This window comes from Elgaria multicarinata, chromosome 1 (genome assembly GCF_023053635.1).
Source record: "Elgaria multicarinata webbii isolate HBS135686 ecotype San Diego chromosome 1, rElgMul1.1.pri, whole genome shotgun sequence".
Taxonomy (NCBI): Eukaryota; Metazoa; Chordata; class Lepidosauria; order Squamata; family Anguidae; genus Elgaria; species Elgaria multicarinata.
The window spans coordinates 49,925,343-49,951,406 of record NC_086171.1 but is presented as its reverse complement, the minus strand read 5'-3'; the positions used below and the strand labels follow the sequence as shown (position 1 = coordinate 49,951,406).

Here is a 26,064-nt window from a genome sequence, read left to right as displayed (position 1 = left end):
ACCCGCCCCAGAGTTGTTGCTAGGAAGTTCCTCCGTGTATCTTTAGTTTGGAAAGTTGTGTATTTTTAATGCCTTATGGTGGCACTGCACGTTCAGCCTGATAGCTTGTCCTTAGAAAGGCCCCTGTTTCAACCTTTCATCCTGGGATCCATATTAATAGTACTAATAGCATTAAATCACTGCCAGTGCTGTGAGTTTACTCTGCACTACCTATCAAAGGTGACTCCTCTTATTGGGAATTTTTATGAGGGTTTCCGATGGACTAAGGCATGTTCGAGTATCCTGCTGTGTCTGTGTTTATATGGAGCATATGGTATGTCAGCGTTTTACCTTCTGCGTGTAATCCTGTGACGTAGAAGTGTCTGTTTTCTGTGTGTTATTTTATGCTGTACACATTTTCTCTTATTATATAGGAAAACGTATTGTCACTGAATTATTGTGACTGCCTTTTTGAGAAACGGAATGTAACACTTTTTAAAAATAGTGTTTGTTTAAGGGGGCAGCTTTTAATCTACTGTTCTATCCTTGGCTTACCCTGGTGCTTTGATATAACAGAGCCACATGGCATTATGGTATTGTAAGATCACTACTGCTTTAAGAGTTCCTACTAATATCTCAGCACAGCTGGATAAATCCCAAGTAGAAAATCTTGGTGGAGAACTGTAATAGGTTATGTTAATAGCTTAGTATTTGAACTGTTTTTTTCAAAGATCTTTGCAAGTGACTGTAAAAAATGGATTCTGTCCCCCTTCCACCCCACACTTTTTGTTGGTGGAAGCAACGTTGAGAAGTAAATGAAGAGAAACAACTAAGGTTGTGGGTTATTTCTCAGCAGTTCTTGCACTGTGTGGAAGGTGTGGGACCAGGCACTATTCATATAATCCACCTATGATTAGCATGGTAAACCATAATGAATCCCTTGGAGTTGAGGCATACAAAATAGGTAAGGTGATACTGTTTCATTGAACTAGCTCCTGATTGTGAAAGAAAATACAAAGCTTTCAAGTTCATAGAAATTCTTTAGATTTTATGTAGAGCAGAATGGCTGTCTTTCCACCTGGTGGGTGGGGAGTTTATCTATCAGGAAAGACCATATGTTTCATTAACAAAAACAGTTTTTCTTGCTTTGTGTGCCACATTCTCTTGCACTGAGAGCACTACATCTTCCTACCAAACTCCATTACAGATGTACACTCGTAATGTAGCCTTTGTTTAACGTGATTCTTCAATTTGAGCTACTGCAAAGTGGACTTACTATGACATAATTTTATTAGGAGGCATAACAATTATTAGGTTAATGCAGCTTTCTTTAGTAGTACCTAGATCTTAAAATATCTCTTTGGAAGAAAATAAACACGTACGCTACACTATTGTAGGTTTTAACTGGAGAACTGAAGGGATAGTGTCTAGTTGACATGTGCAATAATTGACATGTGCAACATGTCTGTGGAGACTTGCTTAGGATTTTATGGTAAAGTTTAACATAGTGTTTGTATTAATTTCTTTGTGGTGATATTTATGACACATAGCTTTTTAGAACACAGTTTTGATGAATGAACCTTAGTACTTCTGCTCTCTGGCAGCAGTAATTACAAAGTAGGCACACAATATTCTTATTGAATGACAATTTTACTTGAAACAATGTCAAATTTGATTTCTTGGGTTCTAAAGTAAAATGGTTAATTATACATTTCAGATGTCACCTGTTGGCCAAGTACCACAGGTTTGCCTGTTGTTTCCTTACTTCTTCTTGGGCTGTTGTGCTCCTTCTTCCTGTTCTTGAGTAATAGTAACTATGGTTCAGCATTTATATCTGAACCAGAATAATTTCAGTTTCTGCTAACTATATTTTGAAACTCATGTCTAATCTTGGTTTCAGTCTCTAGTTTAGAACCTGACTCTGGCTATGCTGGTTCAGGCATAACACCGAAACAGGTAATGCTAACCAGAGGGATGCTACTGGTTGCTAAACTTTGGTTTGACTATTAGGCACAGTGATGTCTGAACTGGCCTAGTGTTGATACTAACATTACATTTTGACAAATACTACAGTTGTGCTACTATTGAGTTGTATTCAATGTTAGTCCTACTTAGAGTAGACCCATTGAAATGAATGAGACTTAAATTAGACTAACACTCAATGCAACCATTTGGATACAACCTATTACATCTTAAGAGTTACTTGTTGAATATGAGAACATGAGGCAGGTGTGATTGCATGCACTTATGCTTTTCGATCTTATGCTCTCTTCCCTGTTCCCCTCTGTGTGGGGCAAAGAGTGTTTGAATGGGAGATTCTGTGATTTTTTGAAATGTAGGATCTCCTATGTATCTGCTTTAATCTGCAGTGGTGAGTGGAGACGGCAAGGAAAAGTGCAAGTGTGAGGCCTGGTTCCAATCAATTTTCTGGGGGAAATAACTGATTTGGCTCTGGCAGACTTAAAGTGAAAAGGGAACATGAATATACTCTCATCTTGTTTTGTTAACCTTTCACATGCTCCAACTGAATTACTTGTTTGTGGGAATAGGAATCCATCAATCCTTTCCTAGCAAAACCTTTGTTCATCATGGTGCATGTACTTTCTCTAGAAAGCCAAGGAGAATGCTGGGATGTCCTCATTTTCTTCACTGAACAGAATACGTGCATAATTATTATTATTATTATTATTATTTACATTCATATACCACCCCATAGCTGAAGCTCTCTGGGTGGTTTACAAAAGTTAAATATGTTTCAAATGTGAGAACAATCCAGAAGCAAGGCACTTCTGAATAATTGTACATAAATATACAGTGTTCTTAACTTTGATCATGTAATGCAGTTCCATTCACAATGTGGTAATATTTTAATACACTCTGGAGCCACAGATACCGTTTTGTTTATGCATATAATTATCCATATACTTTTGACTTCATGCCTAACAACTGTAATGCATGTGCTATACTTGAAATCACATTTAATTTCGTGGCAGTTATTGGTGATGTGATGGAATGAGATGTGAATAGGCTTTTAAAAATGGGAGCTGTAGTTTATCCAGAAGCAAGATGTATTTACATTAAATTCTTAATTACAAGATTAATTAGTGCTGAAAACTGTTCCCGTACTAACTTCAGCACTCATTATTTTACTTTGTGCACACTTAATTGGCCTTGGTTTTCTGTCTTTTCCTGTCCCTAAGACCAGTGAATGTTGCAGAGTTATCTCATGCCTCATAGGAAACCACAAATACAGTTGAGGTAAAAATATATATCCATAAACATGTGCCTTGGCTGATGGAATTGATTAGTTCTATTAACGCATGCATTAATTGCATGGTTCTTGGTATGCACACCATTGGGAATTGCTGTTGGAACTTCTGCTCTACTCTGCACAATGCAAAATTGATTTGCACAACCACTGTTGTGGTGGAGTCATCGTGTGCTAACTCTTCCTTATGCACTAAAATCACAAGTCTTGTCTTGAAGCCAGTGATGTGTGGCATTAGAACTAAGGACTTTCGAATTGATTCTTTGCATGTTTTCTCAGAAGTAGCTGCTACTGAGTTTAGTGGCCTATATTCACATGAGGCTTTGTTTGAGGGCGCCTTTTGTAACACTACTGTGATACCTCTGATACCTCTAAATTTCAAGTTATTCCCTGAAACCTCCTGTGATGTTTTGGCTAACTAGTTGCCCTTGTGTATCTAGTGTATCTATCTGTAACTTGAGTTTAGTTGCACTTCAGAAAGAATGGTTTGGTTTGGTGATTAGCATTAGATGTATGGACTTTGGGACCTCAGGTTCCTTCCTTCCTTTTCCTCCTCCTGATGTGGCTATGAAAAGGCATCAGTTTCTAAACTAAGGGTGGGAAACTTGTGGTCCTCTAGAATGTTGGACTGCAACTCTCATAATTCCTCACCATTAGCTATGGCTAGCTGGGGCGGATTGCAGTTGCAGTCCAACAACATCTTGGAAGGTCACAGGTTGCCCACCCCTGTTGTTCTAAACTAACCAGAGTTTCGCTGATTTCAGGCATAACAAGGAACTCCGGCTGGTTTAAAACCATAAGCAAAGCTTTCAAACTTGTTCTTGAGGCCACACTAGAGGAAGAGAGGGAAGAGGGAAAGCACATGAGCCCAAGGCTTGTGTACCTAATGATCACCCGTAGTTTAGTGTGCTGTTGTTGTTGTTTTTATTATATTGTTTATTTCTTGCCTTTTTTCCTCTTGCAAGAAACTCAAGGGGCTTACATAGTCTTCTTTCTCTCCATGTTATTCTAACAACTATTCTGTGAGGTAGGTTAGCCTCTTGGTTGAGTGGGGACTAGAACCTGGTTCTCCTGAGTCCCAGTCCAACACTTTAAACTACTACACCACACTGGCTCTCTTATGTCCCAAAAAGCCCAGTGTTGGGATAAATTGTCCTGGCTTTAGCTTCCTAGTTGTAGCATTAAAATACTATGTAAACTGAGTGACAAATAGGAAGGTCTCTCAAACTATCTGGCCTCTCCAACTTCCTAACTGATTGAACTCCTCTCAAAGCTCCACCATAGGCCTTTCTATGCTGTGTGAGTGCCTGTGTGTAGTGATTATATATAGGTTAAAACATGGGCAAATTTTGGGCATTTTTTTATTATTATTATTATATTATTTATTTATATAGCACCATCAGTGTACATGGTGCTGTACAGAGTAAAACAGTAAATAGCAAGACCCTGCACCATCACAAATTGGCTGTTGTAGAGGGTGGGAGGCCTATCACAAAAATGTTGGGAGCACCACCACCCTTTGTGATTTGCGTGTGCTGCTCACTCGGGTTTCTATTTTCTCTCTTGCACTTCTCTTCTGTCTGTCCTCCCTCTCTCTCTCTGGCTCCTCTTTTCTTTTTTCCCTTCCTTCTTCTGTCCATCTCTCTCTCTGGCTACTCATTCTTTCTTCATCTCTCTTTCTCTCTCTCTGGGCCTGTACAGACAACACGCTAAGCCATGGTTAGGCCACTAACCCTTTTGCAGCAAATGGTTAGTGAGCATGTTTAAACCATGGTTATGTAGACACCATGGTTAGGAATGGTTGACACAATATGCTAAATCATGGTTCACACAGTACGCTAAGCCATAATATTTAATCCAAAATGCTTAACCACTATGGCTTAGTGTGTTGTCTGAACAGGGTCTCTCTCTCTCTCTCTGGCTCCATTCACTTACAGAGGGGGAAAATAGCTTGGGGAGAGGTGCCTCAGTCTGGTTATGCAGGCACAGTGGCACCTGTGGGTGCTGAATGTGAGATCCTTGGGTTAAACTGTGTATTTTAGTCTTTTATTCTCTGATGATCTAACTTGTTGAGGTAAATATTGGAAGATCAGGCAAAAGCAGCACTCTATACATGTGAGCTGTTTATGTTCAAGGGCTGTCACTATGAATGGGAAAGGAAAGTCGCTAGCTGTGAAAGGGCTTAATGACACTTAACTGAAATTGCAGCAGTACCTCTGCACTGGGGCAAGGATCACCAAGCTTTCTGCATATTCACCTGTCTTCTGTCTTGCTGTTGGCTCCCCTCAGATTGGATACTAATCTAGTAAATGGAATTGGTATGTCAATTCAGGTCAGCCTGCTGCACTGGAGACCCTCCCTGTACATTTAGGGCACTGACAAGGATTTCCCATGAGAATAGAGAATCTTATGTTGCCAGTTGTAGGCTTCACTTGCATTTAAATACTAAATCAATATTAATGCATTTCTGTGTTCGTATGTGTGTATAGATCTATTTATAGTAACTACTAGGAAATGAAAAGGTCTTTGATTTGGCAAAAGCTGGAGTTCTAGATATTGTAGATTTTTAATATTGGTAGCATTGCTGCTTTCATCGAAATATTGTGATAGAATTCCCTCTGTAACATTTCTTTACCTTTTTCTATATTAATATTTCAATATTAAATATTTTTTGTTTAAAAAGAGAAATAAACATAACAGTGTAAATGAGTGGTTGCAATACAAAACAAAACAAAAATACGTAGCTAAACCAGCACAAAAACTTTGATTTGCACATTTTCATTTTTATTAGGCTTTCTTCTTCAAAAGTGTGATAAATAGATACATTACTCTTTAAATTTGAAAACAATTAAAATTCGCCATCTGAATGTTTTTGCATGTAGTTGGTTTATTCATAAGATGGTATGCCATATTTTATTCAGTCCTCCAAAATTCAGTATTCAGTTTGTATTTACCTTTTTCATAATTCTATTCCACGCTTAGTTGGAGGTAAATACAGCTTTTAAATGTTAGTTGCTGATGACTTTATTTGGCTCTTCTAGAAACCGGAGAGTAAATGCATAGTTATAATTGTCTAAATTAAAATTTATGCAGCGGATATTGGAATTACAATAATTTGACAGGCTATTGCAAGTATCAAATTGCTGTGGTAGACAGAAAAACTTCAAGGAACTGAGGACCATACAGCATAGGTTGTTCAAATACCTGTTTTGCATAAGTTTCTGGTCTGTCTGTGCTTAGGCTGTAACCTTGCTTACGAGTTACAAATAAACTAATACCACTGAAATCAAGGGGCTTTGCTTTGTACATCCACCAGTAGCATTGATACTTTACAGCTTAGTCCCACAGTTCAGTCATGCAAGGATTTCTGCCTGTTGAGTTCCTTTGACTTCACAAGTTTAAATATGCTTAAATAAAAGTATTCTAACTAAAATGGGTTGTTAAGAAGTCTGTGCATTCTGGATATTGTTAAGGAATAGCTGACCAAGAAAATGTAAAATATATTCTGGGTCAACTCTTCTTAATGTCCAGTAAAAGGTAGATGTCTGAGCAAGCTGTTTTGTTAAGAACACTGAACAAATACCTCTGAAATGGGACTTTATATCAAGTTATCAGTTTTAGTAGAAATACTTTCTTTTAAGCAGTTTTGAACCTAGTGAAGTCAATGAAATCCTAGCATAAGAGTTGGAGATTGAGCAGTGAAGCAGCAGTGTTACCAGTAGATGTATAAAGCAAATGCCCCTTTATTTGAGAGACTAATATAAAATACAGATGAATATATGGCTTTGATTTTTGTCTCGTGAAGCTAGTTTGTGCTGGTGTAAGGGAAACAACACCTCTCTTACTTAGAATAAATAAAGGGTTTGCTATAAATGTCACTTAAGAGTGGTGGGTGCTTTTTAAAAATGACTGTTAAATGTTGTAATTAGTCACGCAATACCATTAAAACTAAACAAAAAAGTAATATAAAACCAAGTAATTATTGTATTTTTACCCCCCATTTGGCCAGTAACTTTCATTAATCTTGACGTTTGTTAGAGATTTTGCACACCCAACCAAAACACAATGTACATTTGCACTAAGTAATATTGCATTGTGAATACTGCAAGGGTATAAACATTTCTTTAGGGGTTAGTGACATGTACATGTAATTCAGTGCTGTAATCTTACCGAGAAGATTCTCTTACATATTTTTATGGAAGAATGACTATGCTGACGCTAGCTATTGTTCGTGTTGGAACACCCATGGGTTATCAGGACTACACCCATACCATATCGGACTGTGAAGAAGCCCTTTCACCTCCAACATAAGATTAATGAGATGACTCACTGTATCTGGTTGATTAAACACAGTATCCCCAATCAAGAAACTTACCTGTGGACTTTCATCCCTTGTCAAATTGGATCGTAGGGCTAGGAGTTCATTAGTATATTCTAAAATGTAAGATGGTTAGTTTTAAATGCATTTGCTCAGATTGGATCTTACCATGGGCGTAGTCCTGGCTGTTAAATAACTTCCTACCAAATAAAATATGAAAGGGAAATGTTGAAAACTACTGGGGGAAAGATAGCACTTTTCATTAAGTGTTGTCTTCTTTCTCCACCCAATAGAGCTGTTAAACCACATATAGATTCAGTACTGAATGTGGTGTAGAGCCAGTGTTGTGTAGTGGTTAGAGTGTTGGACTGGGACTTGTGAGATCCAGTTTTTATTCCCCATTTGGCCATAAAACTCACTAGGTGACTTTGGGCCAGTCACTGGCTCTGAGCCTAATCTACCTCACAGGATTGTTGTGAGGATAAAATACCAGAAGTCTTACACTAACACACACTGTTAAAATCCATGTCTTAAATTGCTATTCTTGCACATACGGTCTGTGACACACAACTGGGTTGCTACTTGGTCTTGTGGGAGGGAGTTGTGAGTGTACCATCACAAATCATCTTTGTACTCACTTTTCTTTAAATGTGTATGTGTGTGTTATTGTGCTTGGCCTGAGTACAGTTACAGGAGGCACATGTCTTGACTTTCCGCTTTTCGGTGTTGCTCCTTTCAGTGACTCTTACAGGTACAGTGGAAATGAAGCAGTTGGCAGTGGTCTTTCCATTGTGGGAAAGTGGCTTGGCACTCCAGCATGCAGAGGGTAAAGGGAAATTGTGGAGTTGGTGCCAGCAGCTATTGGACATTATTATTATTATTATTATTATTATTATTATTATTATTATTATTATTATTATTATTTTGTTGAGTGAGCTAGGGGTGGCGACAGCCGACAGAAAGCTCTGGCATGGGCTGGTCCATGAAGTCACGAAGAGTCGGAAGCGACTGAACAAATAAACAACAAATTATTATTATTATTTTATATAGCACCAACAATGCACCAACAGTGGACTTCAACTTTATAGCATGGTTATGAGTCTATCTTTTGAGTTGTGGGCACTGGTGGAGCCTCCTTACACCTCATTCTCCCAGATGGCATTCTTTATGCAATTGCATGCAGTTCATTATTATACCCCTGCTGTTCTCCATGTTGACTGTATTTGCTTCCAAATTTAGCATTTGCTCCCCTTCCTAGGAATCAGTCTCCTACTTGTTCTATTTTGCATCTTCCTCTCAAGTAGGATTTTATTGGGATCCCATTTCCAGTATATATATATATATATATATATATATATATATATATTGAGATGTTTATTTGCAAATATTGTGAATTACTTAGCCCTAGCAAAGAGTCAACGACTTCTGACAGTTAATACTGTATAGGATTTGAATCATGCTTGATTTCACTAGTTTAGACTCTTGAATACAGTGGGTTTTTTTTAAAAACCATCTTTATTCCATTTTCCCAGCTGCTGTTGCTGTGACAATAAATGAGGTGTCACTTTGGAGGCAAGTTCTAATTACAGATTGCTGGTGAATCTTCAAATGGCCTATTGCATTTATGTCTACACTTTGCATAATGTGTGGGACATACAATATGGGCTCTACATCCTATTGATTGCAGACTGAATGCTGTAGAGTAGAATCTTTGCCAGCATTGGGAGAGTGCCTCTAGATAACTAATCTTTCCGTTAGAAGTTAGAACAATACTTCTGTGATCTTAATGCTAGTTTAAAACTGAGGAATTGTGTAATGACTCAAATAGTTTCTGTAATAAGTCTTCCAAAAATCAAATAAGAGCCCTGGCTCTATGTCTAAACTAGCTTTGCAATGTGCATTCCTCACTTGGATTTGCTGAAAGAGTGATGTGCCCCCGTGGAGCTGATCATATTTCCTGGATTGCAGATTTTAAGTACTGGCGACTTAAAGCTGGCAGCCCAAGTCTGTGCTTGCTTACTCAGAATCAAGTCCCATTGTGCTCAATGGGACTTATTCTGAAGTAAATTTACATCCGGGTGAGGCCTTAGCACATGCCAATTTATTTGGGAAGATACGTTTTTCATGGCAAAACTTTAAGAAATGCATTTGAAAACACAAGAAAATAGCATGGCACCCTAATTTAGTTTGTATTTTCAAGCTAACAGAATCCTAGAGTTGTTTTGCAGTGTTTTAGATGAGGGATTGTTAAGGTAATTTCAGTCTCTGCACATTCTGAATGCACACTCCATTATTAAAACAATGGATGCACATTCTAAAAGAAAATATCGAATAAATATTTAAGTATTTTGTTTATAACAAGGTCTGCTGGAGCTTAATTTTGACAGGGATGCTGGCCAAAGTATTAAGGTCTTCTTCTGTTTTTCTAATGGAAGCAGTGATACACCCAACTGATGAAATCATCTTTAGATAGAAATGAGACTCATCTTTAGGAACGGCCTGCCGGAGGAGACTCATCAGCTTGACAGTCTTTTAGCATTCAAGAAAGCTATCAAGACTGATCTCTTTCAGCAGGCCTATCCAGTAGAATTTTAGGATGCTTTTAGGATGCTTGTAACAGTGTATACTATGTTTTTAATCAGTATTTTATGTTTTTTTGTGCTTGCTGTTGTTCCCCGCCACGTTCCAGTCGGAGAGGCTGGTAAGAAATCATCATCATCTTTAGGCCTTTTTAAAATTGTGTACTTTCCTAAGAAGGGTAGCAGAGCAACTGCAGTCACACTGTTTTATTTATTTAAAATATTTCTAATCTGCCTTTCAGGGCACACTGCTCTCCCAAGGCAGTTTACAAGATTATAAAATACCCAAAAAATACAATTACAGGCATCCTGAAAGTCTTCTCACTGGTTGACCTGTGGAAACTGCTGATCTTTTGCTGATCATCACCATTGCAAGCATCTAGGAAGCCCAGGGAGGTGGATGACAATAATAACAAGCTTTTCCTGATAGACTGGCTCCCTCAGTGGTTGCTTGCCACCTCCTCTAAGTCCTTAGTAGCCCTTCCCCTGTTGCTGCTGTGGTCCCTTGGTGGCTAGCTGATACTCTTTGGTGGCTGATGGAGTGTGCACCTAACTGTTGATAGTTGGAGGAGGGTGGAGCCTTATGTGGTAGATTGTCAGCAGAGCCCCAATGGTGGCCCAGCCTTCCGTCAGTCCCTCTGCTACAGGCTGATGTCATAATGGCTGCTGCCAGGTGACCATAACTGAATAACACTTCCCCATGACTCATCCATTTAAGTCAGGCTGCTAACCTGGAGATGGATTTAATGACCTTGGTAGGTCAACATGTGGAAATTAATAACATAAATTATTACCTCCTGGTAACCTTTTGGGTTTTCAGTGGCTTTTGATAATAGTGGATTGTGTAGTTTTCTTTTAGCCAACTTGCACATCTAGATGAGTTGTTGGATCTGGCTGTTGAGTGGTTTTGTTTGTTGTTGCTGGTGCATATTCAGTACATCCTCATCAATGAAGGGAGGTTGGCCAGATATGGAATATCCCAAGTGGTCATTGTTTATCGCCAGTGCTGTTATTGTGTTTAAAACATTTTTACTCTGCTTTTCAGCTGAAAAAGACTCCCAAAGCATTTTACAAATATTAATGGAATTAATGGGAAATGGATTGGAAGAGAGGAGAGGAGAAACAGTCTCAGACAGTAGTTCTTATTTACAAAGGTGTTAAACGTTCTTTCTGGCAGGAAGAACCCCAGCCCTCTGCAGCTGCTCATTTTGCTTGGCCCCATTCATTGGCCAGAGGCCTACCCCTTGCCACAGTGTTCTTCCTGGGGGCAGGGGGAGCAACTGCCACACTGGCACTTGTCTCCTGCCCATGAGCTCTATAGGTCCAGGGCAATTCTCATCAACATCTGGGTAAAGCCATCAAGAGAGATCATATGGAGCTCTGCAGTTGGGTGTTATCAATGTGTTAATGACACTGAACTCTGTATTTTGTTAACAAAGGACCCGGGAGCCGTTTTCTCAGTTCTGAATCAGTTCTTGGAGGGTGTGGTTGCAGGTCTGAAATTAAATAGGCTTGAAGCTGCATCAGGCTGGATTACTGCAGTGTTTTATACATGGGGCTGCCTTTGCAAATGGTCTGGAAATTTCAGCTGGTCCAGAATAGGGCAGCAAGGTCTTAACTGGAATGGGGCAATACAATCATTTTCTGCCAGTGCTTTGTCATCTGCAGAGGCTCTGAGGCCATTTCTGGCCACAATTCAAAGTGCTCATATTATTAATCTGTAAAGCACTAAACAGCTTGGGGCAATGTTTCCTGAAGGATTGTCGCCTCCCATATTTGATTGGAGGCACACCAGTTGTCAGATGCCCTTCCCAGCAGGCTCACCTTGCACCTATGTTGTCATCTTTTCAGAGTTGGGTGAAGACCATTTTATTTCCCCAGGTTTCTTGGTTTTAGTGTTTTTATGTTCTTTGCACTGTTTTCTGTTGCTGGTTTTATTCTAATGCTGTTTTATCTGTTCAAGATTTTATCTCTAGGTTTTATTTTATCTACTAATGTGGTTCTAACTTTTCTTTGTAAATTGCCAAGAGAACTTCTTGTTGATGGGTGGTATAGAAATGGAAGTAAGTAAGTAAATAAATGGAGTCCAGATAAATCAGAGATAAGGCTGATGGGTAATCAAACTACTCCGGAGATCAACGGTGTCCCTTTCTGCGTATTCTTTCTGGCAGTGCTCCAGAACTTTGTTAAGCACCTGAATCGACAAGTGCCAGGAATGAAAACATACTTGTTTCTGCAGAGGAGGAACCTTTTTGCTCTGTTCTATGCTTCTTTGAATCCTGAAGGTGGACTACTATATTGCACGTTATATGGTGATGCCCTTGTGGATGGCTCGGAGACTTCACCCAGAGAATGTTACTGCCTGTCTCTTACGTTTTGAGAGGCAGGAAAATATTCAGCCTCTATTGTGGCATCTGCATTGGCTGCCAGTTTGCTTTCAAACCCAAAGTGCTGGTTCTTCCAGTATTGCCTTCCTTATGGCCTGGGATCCACATACCTCAGATACTCCTTTCCCCATATAAACCCAACTGCAATCTGTGTTCTGCAGGAAATACTCCACATATCAAAATCACATGAGGTGAGACCACCTTTAGCAGGAAGCAGGGCCTTTACTATAATTGCTCCAAGACTGTTGGTAAACTTCTTTACAAGTTTTGAAGCTGCTCTGTGTCTGTGGTTTTCTGGAAAAGTTTCAAAATCTACTACTTCCAAAAAAACCTCTGGCTGAAGCCCTGTATTGTATGTGTTGACTATTGTGTAAGATTTTTGTTAGATTGTATGGTATTGTGAGCTTTAGACAGGCAGGATAGAATTAAATTTTAAGCATTTCTGTGTATCATGTAAAGAAAATTCCCAACACTGTGGTGCCTGATTTTTACCAAATGATCTTATTGTAGCTCTTTAGAATGTCCAAAACCCTTACAGAATAAATCTTTTACAACAATCCTGTATAATAGGTTAGCATTATCCTTATATTGTAGATTAGAGGTTGAGTGAAAGTGGCTTACCTAAGGCCGTCTAGTCTGTTCTTGGCAGAGGTGAGATTCAGATTGGGGAGTTACTAATTGTAACTCAGTCTTTTTGGTGATTGCACTACACCAGCTCTCAAATGTTCATCTTTGAGCTAATTCACCTTTGCGCTAATTAAACCAATTAAAAGCATGAGGTACAGTCCTGCAAGATGGTGTCACTTCAGGATGGAGATGTGGAGGCTGTGTATTTAAGCTATTATCCTTCTTCCTGAAGTGTTAGCATAGGTTCTGCATCAGTTTAATGCAGAGAGAGAATTTTCAAACATACAATTTCTCCACTTCTGTTCTTTAGTGGCAACAATCTTGGGAGAGTATACCACTTGCTCTCCAGAAGATATGAATTGGTTCTGTATCATGGGAGTTAATAACTTCCTGTGTATGAGAGAGAAAGATCAATAAAAATGTTCATATATTAATAAGTGGCCTTCTTTTTACCCTGCTAATTCAAGTCAGCCATGACACTGACTTATTTGATAATGGTAGAGACTTTAATCAGAATTTCTGATATGCTTCCAGACCTCCTGAAGTTGATCTTATGTCAGGTACATTGGCATACAGACAGCTTGCTGCATTTATTGCCACTATAATATGCTTATGGTTTTACTCGAGTTTCTCTCTTCATAACATTTTATTCACATTTGTGTAGTTTTCAAGAAAATACTTCTGTGTTAATTTTAGTGTGGATAAACACATTTTTAGATGAAAATTTATTTGCACAACAGTGTATTCCTCCTACATTTTGGCTAAATAGTACACATCTGAACTATATGCATTCACATGTGTTTTTCTCTTGAATTTATAAACGAAGAAAGCAGAAATTTGTTGGCTGTCACCTACCATCACTGTGGCTCAGTGGTAGAGCACAGGGTTTCCATGTAGAAGGTCCCAGGTTCAATCCCAGGTATCTCCAGATAGGGCTAGAAAAATCCTGCCTCAAACCCTGGAGAGCCACTGCCAGTCAGTGTCAACAATACTGGGCTAGAGGGACCAGTGGTTTGACTCAGTATAAGGCAGCTCCATATGTTTCTATGTTTCTATAGTATATAGAACGAAATACAAAAAGGGGATGTGTTCTCAAAGATACCCATAAGTTTTAAAAAATAATAATGAACCCTCTAATGCTTTTTAGGGTAACCATATGAAAAGGGGGATAGGGCTCCTGTATCTTTAACAGTTGCATTTAAAAGGGAATTTCAGCAGGTGTCATTTGTATGAATGAAGTACCTGGTGAAATTCCATCTTCATCACAACAGTTAAAGCTGCAGGAGCCCTGCCCTCTTGACCAGATACACAAAACCAGAAGCATGGATCATGTCCTAGAAATGCCAGAAATTGGGACTCTTTCTCTTGTAGGAAGCCAGTCTACATGAGTTAATCCCATAAACTGATCCAGCTAGTTATATGAACAGAAAGGGAGCATGGATTTTGGGCACAGGATGCCAGAATTAGATCCACACCTGATCTCGTGAACAAACCATTTTGTTTTTGCACTGTAGATTGGAGGAAGTTAAGAAGCTGTAAAGCAGAATGTATGATGTGCCATATATGATAACTTGTATTCTCCTACAGAATGTTTTTAAACATTTATATCCTGTCTTTCATCAATGATTTCAAGGCAATTTATAAAAATTAAAACAAGTAGAATAACAACTAATACATATAAGATAAACAGATCAAAACACAACTAAAACTCTAAAGATTACAACACTTAAAATGCTAAAGATGTTTCTAAATGGCTGTGTAATTAAAAAGGGGGTTGCGTGACACCCTAAAAGGCAGCAACATTGGCATTAGGCATATCTTCCTCAGGAGGGCATTCCATAGCTGGGGTTCCACTACTGAAAAAACCCCTCTCTTGTGAATATTTCATCTCTGTTGGCAGTATTTGGAGAAGGTCATTGGTGGATAACCTTACTGTGCAGGCAGATTGGCATGGGAAGAAGTGCTCCTTCAAGTACTTGGGTCCCAAGTCATTTAGGTCTTTAAACCTGAACACCTGCACTTTGAATTGGGCCTACAAATGAACAGGCAACAGTAAAGTTCTTTTAAGGCTATTGAGGTAGGATCCAGGCTAGCAGTGCTAGTCAAAACTCTGGCCACTGCCTTCTGCATTCACTGAACCTTCCAAACAATTTTCAGGGCCAGCCTTACATATAACATTGCAGTAATCTAGGCAGGATGTTGCTAGAATATATGTAATGGTTACCTCTGTGTAGGAAGGGTCTCTCTCCCCACCCACCCCACTAGCATCTCTTCGAAGAAGGGGATAGTTATGACTGGGAAATACTTGTTACAGTTACCTGAGTTCAAGGAAGGCTTTTTCAGGAGAGGTTGCACTATCACCTTCTTCAGGATGGCTGGGACCATTTCTGCCCTTCTCTGAAGCATTGATTGCTTTCTGGAGCTAAACAATCAACCCTGTGTCAGTTGTTGGTCTTATGTCCTGCTTGTGGGTCTCCCATTGACAGCTTGTTGGTCACTGTGTGAACAGAATGCAGAGCTCCACAAGCACCTTGTCAACACCAGTGACTGAAACTCATCCCTGTAAATTTGGAATTTATGGTACTCTGGACATACCATCTACAGACTGCCTAGTGCTGTGGTTGGAGGTCTTGTTGAAGTTGCTGACAATATCTACTGATTTCAATAAGTCTGGAAACCAGTTGAATATAGCTACTTGTAATGCCATTCTGCAGAATTAACCTCTTGTTCTTTGTACAAGGCTGTAAACAAATACTGTAAAATGCCTCCTGATGTTCTGCTTTTCTTCTCTGAATTGTGTACTTTCAACTAACCCAGTCATCTTCATAAAAGTATGTAATCTATTACTAATGCACTTGGCAAATCATGGAAATTAACTGTAGGGAGTCTGTGTCATGTAATTATGTACTGCCCGTTGAAATGAGTCTAAAAACCATTTTGCTGAGGAAAGTGTAATGTTAATATTGCTATCTTGCTGTTTCTCTTTATAATGTTTCTTGCATTATTTTTGTAAAGGTGCTGATGAATGGTTAACAGAATTATTCTATCCTTCTCCTTATGACTTATTTATGTTAAGTCGTAAAACATGAGTAGGTTGTACGAAATATTAAAAGAGAAGGGGGTGGGAAAATGAGACAGGCAGCTGCTGTTTGACGTGGCATGCATGTGTTTCAGGTGGTTTGTAGTTTGAGCTTCTGGAGTGAATACTTTCAGAAATGGATAATGGGGCTGAATCAGTGTCAACTATCTTTTGTGGCTCCTGCAAACTGTCAATAGTTTCAAGGAAATTGAGGAATCGTTGCCTCTGCATTCCTATTCATTAAGTTGGGACCAGGATACTTCGTAGATTACCTTCACCCAACCATTAAAATCTTCAGAGGAGGCCTTGCTGACTGTTCTGAGATCAACAGAATGTCCCCCATGTAACATCTCTAAAGCTGGCCCTTTCGGTAGTTCCACTTACCCTCTGGAACACAGACCCTCATATGGTTCTGGAGACAAAAAATGTATGCTTTATAAATACCACCTGAACATGTACTTGTTTATGCAAGCTTTACCTGGCTTCTGATCATCATGATGTTGTATTTATTTGTCTTGTAGTTGTAATTGTTAGCAGTGTATTTCAACAATGATTTTTAATTATTCTGTATGTAAACCTCTTATATTAAGTAGCATACAAGTATTAATAAAGAAGTCTTGTTTGGCTGTGGGAGATGCAGAATTAGGTGCAGCAATGACACCATACTTTAAAGTATCTATATGTTTTTTGTCTCCGTGTGTCTTGGAGGCTTGGCATTTGCTGGGTTAATTTTTACCACCTTGGGAAAAACTAGTTAATCTACAAAAGGGGTTTTTGATAGTTGCAAGATAAATCAAAGAAAGGAATACTTGCAGTGAGCATTTGGTGGGTCCAAAAACAATGAATGCAATGAAAATGTAGTGAACCTAAGTTTGTTTTATAGATTTTTTGTTGTTGTTGTTGTTATTATTATTATTATTATTATTATAAAACACTCACAGCCCAATGCATTTTGAGTCCAGTTCCTTTCATGAGGCATTTTCCACAATTCTCAAACTTTCATTTGCCCTTGTAAAGATATTCTGCTTCCTGTGGTAACAGCAACTTCCCTCTTTTCCAAAAAAAATCAGGCCATTAGATGTGTTTTTCTAGAAGGCACAAACATCAGAGGATAAAATAATCCCCATCTTTGGCAGCTTATTCTGATCAACATTTTGCCAACATTTGTAGGAAGGTGTGTGTGGGGGGGACTTAAATGATCATTGAAGGTAACTGCTGAAAAATGTTGTTCCCCACCACCAAATTGGACTATTTCCCCTCCAATTCTAAATAGAAAATTCTTTAGAGGAATGAAGAAAGGTTCCTCTTAAATGTAAACAAGCTGTAATAGAAGATTTCAGGGAAGGAATAAGGTGGAAAAGGCAGAGCTAGGCTAGCTGTTGTTCTGTTAGCGTGTTCCTTTGGATTAAGTGACTCTGTGATGGAAATAAAGTTGGGCAGCTCTAGCTTAGCTTGCCTAGCAAGGCCTGTCCCTAGATGCACTGCTTGAGGAATATGATTTGATGTTTGCTGAAAGCTTGTACTATTACTCACATTTACTGAACAAGCGACATTTATTAAGGATGTAAGATAGGATCCATAAAATACATTCCTCAGCAGTAACTCTTGCAGATTATCAATCCCTGGTTCTGGCAGTGAATAAGGAGAAAAACGTACCTTATCCTTTCTGTCTACTAGCAGTGGAATGCTGTTTGTAATATACCCTTTCCCCACTGTTTGCTTTACTAGAGTAAGGTGTGTGAAAAAATGGCTAAAATCATAACGTTAACATAATCAGATCAGGTTTGAGGGCTGATTCACATGTTGCAAGATCTTGCCTTGTACTAAATAAAACATGCAACATTTTCTATATCAGTGTTGCAAATGAGCCTTCAAAAGTTATGAGTCCATTTACCTATACCAGAGCTTTCCAAACTGTGTCGCGACACGTTAGTGTGTCAGCTGCAGTGTGTAGGTGTGTCACGCGAATGTAACGAGAAACCTCTGAGTCTATGTGAAATAAGCAGTACCAACTTGCATGCATTTTTACGCAGCAAAGGTGCCGATTAGTATGGTGCACTAGTATATTCCCCTTCCGTCGTATCCATTTATGCACACCACAGTTGAGGGATCATACAGGTACTGCGCATGCTCAGTATGCATAATCAGGTCGAAACAGCTGCACCTGAAGTGACGCATTCGAGAAATTCCATGGGTCCAGTTTTTTGATCGAACACCGTCTCAACCGCCGCTCGATCGCAGCGCAACAAAATTGGTTCAATGTGAAAAGTCTTGGAAATGTATGTTATCTTGCAAATCATATATTTAAAAAAATATAAATGAAAAGTTTTCATGAGATATGTTGTGTCCCCATACATTTTGTTATTACAATTTATGTATGTGTCCATATCTCTTATAAGGGGTTAGTTTAACCTCCGGTTTGCTAGTAAAACTGAATTAATGTGTCGCGAAATGATGCATGTCTAAAAAGTGTGTCACCAAAATGAAAAGTTTGGAAAGCTCTGACCTATACATATCTATGTCAGTCATCTGTGCAATGCTGAGAGCTTAACATGATTGGGGAACCTGTGGTCCTGAAGATGTTGGAGTACAATTCCCATAATCACTAACCATTGCCCATACTGGCTGGGGATGATGGGAGTTGGAGTCCAGAAATAGCTGGAGGGCCAAGGTTCTCAACCTCTTGCTTAAAAGAATCAGCTTTCTTCCAGTTTGAATAAGTTGGTTTAGCTGGAGACACTGTTTACTTGCCACAGGTGACTTAGGTATGGCTGCTTATAAGCCTACTATTGATGATAATAATGTGATGATCACACTTGCAGGAAATTGCTCTGTACAAGCACTTGCCAGATGTCATTTATAGGCAGACCGCATGACTTTTATGTAGGAAGTTTTATAAGATAGGGATTGGCTCAGAGAGACAAGTCTGAGGGGTCAGTTTCATTGAGCTTTGTCCGATGCATGTCCATTTGTCTGATCACCCACATGCCGCAAAGACAGCTTTTCCAGGCACTTTTCTTCCATAAACTTCAAGGTAGCAATTAATGGAAAGTAATGTGGGAAGTGTGGGTGTGATGTGTTGAATACTGTTTTTTTAAGCTGATGTTTGGTAGGTATGTAATCTAAAATGGCATGATCACTGGGAAACTAAAAAAAGAAGAAGTATTTTTTTAATTCCATATAACTTTGTAACTTGAGCTCCGATCAAGATGGGACAGAATGTTGGGTTGTAGGAATTCCCCTTTCATTGAAACTCCCTCCAATTGTGGCATGAGGGGTGGAATTCCAATGACAGCCAAAGACTCTATCCTTGCAAAATGTAAACTCTGTTTACTACTAGTTAGAGTGAAATCTTTTTCACAAAACACAAACCAAAATTACTGTAGTGAGCCACATTTGAAGTAAAATAACATTGTGCACATGATTAGAGTAGAAAGGTTTGTAAGGAATCTGAAAAGTTCACTTCTGACATGTAATTAGTGGTTTGAATTCCAGTGTCTGTTTAAAAATATACACACATTACAAAATACATATGTGAAGAATTTAAAGTCTGGTTGGCTAAAAATGGTTTAGCAAACTTCACCTATTCCCCCTTAGTTCTTTGCTGCCTCTCAGCTGGTATACATTTGCAGTTCACTCAGCAGTAGATCTTGAGCGCAATGGGTCTTCCTAGTAAATACGTTTAGGATTGTGTCTTTATTCATGTAACAATCTTTTTTTAAAAGACATTAAAATAGTTTGTGAGTCGCCTGGTCTCAACCCTTAGACAGCTCCTTCACATTTAAGGATTGTATAAAAGGCAGAGTTTATCCAGACTTGCCCAAGTTTCCGTGTCATTTGAATATTGTAATACAAAAAAGTTAAAGAGGAAGAAGTCCATTCACTGTCTGGACCTGGCATCCCTACCTAACATTTGTATCAATGTTCAAACAATTTTTGATACAGTGATGAGAAAAAGTTTGTGAACCCTAATGCTAATTATGGAAATTCCATAGTTTTACCATAAATTCTCCATGAATCTAAACCAGTCCTTTTCTAAACATCTTACCAATTCCATATCTTGTGAAATAAAACTATGTATAAATTAGGCAAACAATGAGTACTTAAGAGTCAGGGTGTGTGAAAAAGTAAGTGAATTCCTGGTTGCATCAGGTGGTTTAAGTATTTAGGTTTTGGGGGTGAATTTGGGAGGTTCCACCCTATAAAAGGATCAGAAACTTCATGAGTTTGGTCTTCACCATAGTGGATGTGTGGAAAGATGTCATGCCAAGATCAAAAGACTTCTCTGAGGACCTCAGAAAAGCATTTATTGCTGCTCATTAGTCTAGAAAGGGTTACAAAACCATTTCTGAGGATTTGAGGCTCCACCATCCCACTGTCAGACAGATGGCCTACATATGGAGAAGATTCAAGACCATAGTCACTTTACCCAGGAGTGATCATCCTACCAAAACTTCTCTAAAAATACACTAGCTCATTATCCAGGAAGTCAAAAAGAACCCCAGAGTAGCATCTAAGGATCTGCAGGTCACTCTCACCTTGGTTAATTTGAGTGTTCATGACTCAACAATCAGAAAAAGTCTGATCAAGAACAATGTTCATGGGAGGATAGCCAGGAGGAAACCACTGTTCTCTAAAAAGAACATTGCTGCCTGTCTAGACCCCAAGACTTCTGGAACAATGTTCTCTGGACAGATGAGTCAAAGGTAGAACTTTTTGGCCTCAAGGAGAAACGTTTGGCAACTAACAAACACTGAGTTTGAATAAAAGAATGTCATCCCAACCATCAAGCATGGTGGTGGGAATGTGTTCATTTGGGCCTGCTTTGCTGCCTCAGGACTTGGACGGCTTGCTCTGCAGTGTATCAGAAGATACTAGAGGAGAATGTCAGGCCATCTGTCCATGAGCTGAAGCTGAACCAAAAGTGGGTCATGCAGCAAGACAATGATCCTAAACATACAAGCAAAACTACAAAACAATGGCTGCGGAAGAAGAAATTCCATGTTTTAAAATGGCCTAGTCAAAGTCCAGACCTAACCCCATTGAAATGTGGCAATATCTGAAGCGAGCTGTTCATGCAAGGAAGCCCTTAAATGTCACTGAGTTGAAGGAGTTCCATAAGGAGGAATGGGCCAAAATTCTTCAAAATCAATGTGAGAGACTGACCAACAGTTATAGGAAACACTTATTGCTGCTCAAGGGTATGCCACCAGATACTGAATCTAAAGGTTCACATACTTTTTTACACATGGATATTGAATGTTGAATCAGTTGTGGATAAATAAATGTTGAAAAAGCATCATGTTTGTGTGTCATTTGTTTAATCAGGTTACCTGTTTTTCTTTATATAGGATTATGGGGTTAGATTAATAATCTAATAATATTTTAGGTTAGAAATATGTGACAAGTTACAGGGGTTCACCGACTTTTTCTTGCCATTGTAGATAATTTCCTGCATACACTGCCCGCCTGCAGAGAGCTGCAAGAACAAATGGTTCTCATTGTTCAGTATGGACAGCAAGGATCTTTGAACACCAGTGGTTACCTAACTCAAAGTGCAAGGCATAGTTGTGCTTGGAACATTTAGATCAGTGATGGGGAACGCATGGCTCAAGGGCCACATGTCTGTTGCTCTCCTAAGGGAGCCCCACCCACTTTTCCCTGCAGCCTGGCTCATATGGATTGCTGGGGCAGGGAGAGAGGCTTTGGCATCCTCACCACAGCCCCCCACCCCAGTCCTGATGCAGCTGTGATTGCTGTTTCCCTGCTGCTATCCATGTTTTAGGTGCAGTCTCAGTACTAGCTTTTGCCTATTCTAAAGAACAGTACGCTGGTATTTCAATGTACAATCTTCCACCTTATCCTGCTCTTGGATATATTCAATAGTAAATTGTGAATAAAATGGGGGGGGGACAGTTTATTTTATGAAAGTTTGTTACGGGTACTTCTTTTTTATTTCGCTTGATACCATAGATATAAGTGCTCCTGAAAGATGTGCTGTCTCCTTTGACCCAAGGTATGCTGAGATAAGGCAGAAGCGTTAAAGGCCAAAATCAGCACTTTAGAGTAAGCTCAGAAGCATCCTGTAAGCCAATGCAACTGAGCCAGGAGTAAGATGAGCTCATCAACCTTCACTGGTCTGCATTTGTAACCAGTTGAAAACTTTTGAATAATAACACCATAGTTCATAAGTGGATCCCAGCTCCAGTTCTCATCTTGAAAAGGAAATAATTAAAATTTACTGACCTGTGTATTGCAGATACTGCCCAATCTCTGTGAGCTTCTACAATGCATTGTTCTTCTAGCCTACTAACCTCCAGATGCTCTCAACCCTACTTGCCCCACTCTGCGCTTCCTCAGCTGTGAATATGTAAATAATTTTAAAATATGGGGTCCACTTGGTTTATGAGGTCACTGAAATGGAGCAACTTAGCTTTGATCTTTGAATGTGAGGGGGCAGAAAGAAGGCTTCCTGCTCAGACAGTGGCAAAGCAATTTGGTAGTTAATTGACATGATTGCCATCAATTTGTGGACTAGCATTTGATGTCTTTTTCAATAAAAGGCTCCTGCAGGCTCACTTTAGATCTCTCTCTCACTCATTCACTCATGCTTTGTAGATTATGTATTGCATTTGGTGGTTTGGAGTTTTCCCCTCTTTCAAGTGCTTATTATCTGCTGGATTTCTTGCCATGTTTTTGTAGATCTGAGTGTAACGTTAACATTCCCTGGGTGCAGACAGACACCAGGGAGCTGGTTTCCTGTGTTTACTTTAGCGCTTAGTTGCTTAATGCCATGCTTAGTAAGGACTGGAAACTATACGAAAGCTGTACTGAAAAAGTGGATGTATAATGTTAGGAGAGAGAATGCACTTAAGTCCTGTCATTCTTTGGCCTAGTCATTAAAGTGTGGTATTGAACCTATGTTCAGGATTTGCAATGGGAAGTGAAATATACCGTAAATACATGTGTAAATGTAAATATTGTTGACACCTAGACCTGTTGATTATAGAATTTAACTTTTCAAAGTGCTCCTACGTTGCATGGCCCATAATATGAACAGAGTTTGAGCTGAAAGATTTTTGAACATTCTGGATTCAGAAGTGCACAATTAATGAAATAAGTTTCATAATTTTCTTTCCCTTCAGCACTCCTCAAATACCCATCTTTTCTACATGGCCGTATGTTTATCCTGCCTTCATTCCCACTGTACCTAGCCTTAAATATGGGCAGCTGTGTTTCCCACACTGATCTCTTGCATTGCTTGTTTCTTCCTTCCGTTTTTCTAAAATAGACTGCAGGCTCCTTGGGGACAGGAGCCTATTTTAGTCTATGACCCGGTTCAGACAACGTGCTAAGCTGGTTAAGCATTTTGAGCTAAACATTATGGCTTAGTGTGTCGTGTGAGCCATTGCTAACCATGGTGGCTACATAACCATGGTTTAAACACACTCACTAGTTGCTGCAAAAGGGTTAGCAGCCTAACCATGGCTTAGTGTGTTGTCTGAGTAGGCCCAGTGTATCTTTGTAAGGACACTGCATCAACTGATTCCAATGTGTTAATTAATAACTTCCACATACTGATGCTTTACATTTCAAAGAACATTTTGCAAAACACTCTGACTTCCATTAGGAAGGATGAATGTCCTGTGCTTCTGGCTATTTACTACAGTTGGAAAAGACTATAAAGTTTCCCCATAGCAGATATATCCTGTAATGAAACGCCAGTAACGTTCAAGACTGGTTTATCATTCAAAAGGTAAACACCAAAATCTTGAAGTCCTTATCAGGCTTTCATGCAAAACAATCCAGGTAGGGTATGGAAAACACAGCCCAAGCATTTTTAACAAGGCAGTGGTATCTCTTTCTCCATGTTGGCAGAATGGCTCAAGGAGGATGCCCAGCATTCCCGGGAGTCTTGTGTGCCTGCAAAACTGCAGCTAGTAATGAGAGAGCTCAAAATTATTGCTTTTTAGAGATGTATGCACCACTGGTGTGAGGTATTTTCCATTTCAAGTAATAGCTTGCAGCAATATTTGCTATGGTAGTACTAACAATTTAAAAACAAATGCAAGTTCCTCTCTCCAGGGTATCATCATAGAAAACGCTGAGTGTTGTCTTTGTTTTTTAGTAGTGTCAGTACCTGTTTATTTTTATTTATTTCATTTATATCCCGCCTTATTTATTTATTAATTACATTTTTATACCGCCCATTAGCCGAAGCTCTCTTTTTTTCCTCCAAGGAACTCAAGGCGGTGTACGTAATCATCCTCCTCCGCTCCTTTTTATCCTCACAACAACTACCCTGTGAGGTAGGTTGGGCTGAGAGTCTGTGACTTGCCCAAAGTCACCCAGTGAGCTTCCGTGGCCGAGTGGGGACTAGAACCCGGATCTCCCGACTCCCAGTCCAACACTTTAGCCACTACACCACACTGGCTCTCATGCTGGTTAATTTCCTCTCCCCATTGTTGTCCTGTTTTGGTGAGGAGTGTCCTATTTGGCTGTGAAAATGGAAGAACACTAATACTTCCTTGCTCTGTTCCTCCCTTTTGTTGAGATGCAAGGTAGTGTTTTCTTTCAAAAAATGACCCCTGTGCAGGAAGTAACATACATGGAAAACATTAAATCAGTTTAGAAAATCCATGTGGCTTTTTCATGAAAAGATACTGGCACTTGTTTAAATAACTTCTTTCAAAATCCACATTTATTTATTTATTATTCACTTTTCTGTCATCTGTGTACCTGCCACTGTGTAAACACATGAACTCTAAATACGTATGCTGTATGTTTATGTGTTTTTCTCTGTAGGAAAAAAATCAAAAACATCCCCTTGGTGAACTTTTATGTTAGAACTGCCCCATGATGTTAGCTTTAAGCAGAGAAAAGCAGTCTGTTGTGCATTGTGCAAGCCATTATCTCATAGTGCTTCTTGATGCTGACAGTTGGGGAACTTCAGGTGTCAAAATGAACACTTTGCCTGAAAGCAATGCTGAACAAGGTTCAATTACCCCAACACAATTGCCAAGGCAAAGAAATGATATTGCCAGCATCTGTCAGTGACGAATACAACTATACTAGTGTTCCATTTACCATACTTGTTTGTTCATTTGTTTTACTTAGGGCAGATCTACACCAAGGAGGATATAGCACTATGAAAGCATATATAAGAGGCAGGAGCCACACTACTGCTTCATTGCATTATTGAAGTGCACTGACAACTGTTGGGGCCCATTGACACATACCATATACCTGCTTTCATAGTGTTGTTTATTTTATTTTTTTATTTATTACATTTATATACCACCCCATAGCCGAAGCTCTCTGGGCAGTTTACAACGCTTGGTGTTGATCTGGACTTAGTTCAGGTTCCCAACAAATGTAGGCTAGGCCAGAGATGGCTCTACATGAGGTTCTTACAGATCTCATTTTGTATGTTGCATGAATTAAATATTCAGCATCTAGAAATTAAAACCCTACTTGCTTTTCGGTGGTGATTTACAAACTATTCAATTCAGTTTGTGTTTTAAATTTTATCCAAAAGAGCTTATCAAGAACTTTTAAAAAAAGAAAAGATGAAAATTTATTTATTTATTATTTATTTATTACATTTTTATACCGCCCAATAGCCGAAGCTCTCTGGGCGGTTCACAAAAATTAAAACCATCATAAAACAACCAACAGGTTAAAAACACAAATACAAAATACAGTATAAAAAGCACAACCAGGATAAAACCACGCAGCAAAATTGATATAAGGTTAAAATACAGAGTTAAAACAGTATAATTTAAATTTAAGTTAAAATTAAGTGTTAAAATACTGAGTGAATAAAA

The 26,064-nt window shown here is 39.1% G+C and overlaps 1 protein-coding gene across 1 annotated transcript in view; it reads left to right on the top strand.

Moving 5' to 3' along the window:
- ARHGAP21 (Rho GTPase activating protein 21) overlaps positions 1–26,064 on the top strand; it is a 149,314-nt gene that overhangs the window by 1,580 nt on the left and 121,670 nt on the right. The window lies entirely within an intron of this gene.